Below are 2957 nucleotides of genomic sequence, written 5' to 3'. Positions count from 1 at the left end.
TTTCACTTTCTCCTATATGGGTAACCGACTTGCAAGTTAACAAGTTAGTTTCCGTTCTACTGACGGAGAACGTGAAACTCCAAGACAGAGACAGAGGAGATCTCGTTTGTTATAGCTGATAGAAGTAGCCAGACTGTTGTCATTTTTGTGTAGGCTCTCCAAGCCCCATTCCCACAGGGCAGGGGATGCCCGAACGCGAATTGTGTTATAGGAGAGGAAACCCGCGCTCGCTTTGGCAGCGCATATACTAAAATTGGACCCATACAGAGAAGATTAGCGTAGCCCCTGAGCAAGGATGACGCACAAATTCGTGAAGCGTTCCATATTTAAAAAACAAACAAACAAACAAACAAACAAACAGAGAGAGAGGAAACCCAAGCTTAAGGCACTCAAGTCTTTTTTTTTTTTTTAAGTTTATTTATTTATTTTGAGAGAAAGAGAGAGTGAGCATGTGTGAGTGGGGGAGGAGCAGAGAGAGAGAGAGACAGACAAAGAAACAGAGAGAGAATCCCAAGCAGCTCTGTGCTGTCACTGTGGAGCCCAGCACGGGGCTCGAACTTACAAACCATGAGATCATGACCTGAGTGAAACGGGGAGTCAGATGCTCCACCGACTGAACCACCTAGGCGCCCCTCAAATCGTTCATGATGGGCAATGAGCCTATCTGAAGTTTGCCCCAAAAGGAAATATTGTCTTTTTCGCATTAAATTCATTGACTTTTTGGGTTTCAATGGATATCTTTAAATATTAAATCCTGTACATAAGATGCATCTCAGTTTATTCCAATCTTTCTTTTTGTCTTAATAAAGTTTTCAAATTTTATCCATAAAGACCATGGCTATTTTTGTTCAGTTAGTGCCTGGACAATGTACATATTACTCATTTGTTCTTATACATCTGATATTCGTTTCTGTAATATTTTGCCTTTGGTACTTCTGTCATAAAGGAACACTATTGGTTTCACTGCTGACTTCAAATCCAACAACCATGCCCATCTCTGATTTTTCCAACAAGCTTTCTGTTGACTTTGTTAGGTTTTCTATGGTAATTATACCATCTGCTGTTAGGCTAGTTTTATTTATTTTTTTCAACAGAAGGGCGATTTTATTTCATTCTTTCCTGGTTTTTATTCCTCTTTTCTTTTTTAACCTGTATTACAGCACTCCTCAGCTTCAAACCTTACAATAGCTCATTTTACTCAGATCAAAGCCAATCTCCCTACAATGCCTGGGAGGCCTAAGGTGGCCTCCTTACGCCTCTGAACTCGCCAGCTGCTCTCCATACTGGTTCCTTTGCTCCAGGCTGACTCAACACCTTACTATTCCAGAAACTTGCCAGATACAGCTTGCCTCCAGGGCCTCTCCAGGATCAAGTGCTATTTGCATGAGCTGGGAGTCAGTGGCTTCCTCCCACTTTACAACCTAAGCATCGCACTTGCCTTCTCTTGTCCAGATTTTGCTTTACACTTAATTTTATGTCTGCCTGGAAACTTCTTGCCTCAAATATCTGCATGGCTTAATCCCTCACTCCTTTCAGGTCTTTGCTTAGATATTTCTTTGTCAGAACATTTAAAATGAACACTACTTGCCTACACAAGCACTTTCTAGCCATCGTTCTCCACCCCCAGGTCTATTGAAAAATAATTGACATAAAACATTATGTAAGTTTAAGGTGCACCATGTGATGATTTGATACGAGTATATTATGACACGCTATTATAATTAGGTCTCTTAGCACATCCTTCACCCCATCTAATTACAAACTTTTTGTTGTAATGGGAGAACATGAGAGCTCTATCCTCATAGCAACCTTTAAGCATATGGTACAGTATGGTTAATTATAGTCACCACCTTGTACATTAGGTCCCTAGAACGTATCTTCTACCTGGATGTTTGTACCTTTTGACCAATATCTGCCTATTTTCCCCACCCCTCTGCTCCTGGCAACCACCATTCTGCTCTCTGCTTCTATGAGTTTGATGTTTTTATATTCTGTACGTAAGTGAAATCATACAGTATTTGTCTTTCTCTGTCTGACTTATTTCACTTAGCATAATGTCCTCAGGGTCCATCCATGCTGTCACAAATGACAGCATTTTCTTCTTTTTTATGGCCGAATATTACTCCATTATGTATATATATCATTGTGTGTACACACACACACACACACACACACACCACATCTGCTTTATATATTCATCCATTGATGGATAGTTAGGTTTTTTCCATGTCTTGGCTATTGTAAATAACGCCACAATGAACATGAGAGTACAGACATTTCTTTGATATGGTGATTTCATTTTTCTCTGTGCATACTTAGAAGTGAGATTGCTGAATCATACGGTAGTTCTGTTTTGAATTTTTAAAGAAATCCTTATACTATTTTCCATAGTGGCTGCATGAATTTACATTCCCACCAATGATACACAACAGTTCACGTTTCTCCACATACTCTCCAATATTTGTTATTTCTTGTCTTTTTGATAATAGCTATTCTAACAGATATGAAGTAATACCTTGTTTTGATTTGCTTTTTCCTCATGATTTAGTGATGTTAAGTACCTTTTCATATACTTATCAGGCATGTCTTTGGAAAAATGTGTATTTAACTTCTCTTCCCAGTTTTTAACTGGGCTTTCTGGTTTTGCCATTGAACTATATGAGTTCCTTACAGATTTTGGGTATTAATCCTTTATCAGATATATGGTTTGCAAATATCTTTTGCTGTTTCATATGCTTTTCAATTTGTTCATTATTTATGTGGCTGTGTAGTGGCTTTTTATTTTGATATAGGTCCACTTTTAAATTTTTGCTTTTGTTGCTTGTGCTTTTGGTGTCATTTCCAAAAACCCGTGGACATGACTGACATCAAGGAGTGTGTTTCCTGTGTTTTCTTCTAGGAATTTTACAATTTCGTGCCTGTGCTTAAGTCCTTAATGCATTTCCAGTTAATGTTTG

General features: G+C 38.6%; 1 non-coding gene across 1 annotated transcript; it reads left to right on the top strand.

The window, feature by feature from the left end:
• The first annotated feature begins 223 nt into the window (after window positions 1-223).
• LOC125163204 (U6 spliceosomal RNA) lies at window positions 224-330 on the top strand. The gene has a single exon (XR_007151349.1). It is a non-coding gene; the product is annotated as a U6 spliceosomal RNA (small nuclear RNA).
• The last annotated feature ends 2627 nt before the right edge of the window (window positions 331-2957 follow it).

Source organism: Prionailurus viverrinus, chromosome A3, assembly GCF_022837055.1.
Source record: "Prionailurus viverrinus isolate Anna chromosome A3, UM_Priviv_1.0, whole genome shotgun sequence".
NCBI classification, from domain to species: domain Eukaryota; kingdom Metazoa; phylum Chordata; class Mammalia; order Carnivora; family Felidae; genus Prionailurus; species Prionailurus viverrinus.
Note: the sequence above shows the minus strand (reverse complement) of the source record. Positions and strands in the feature narration are given on the sequence as shown.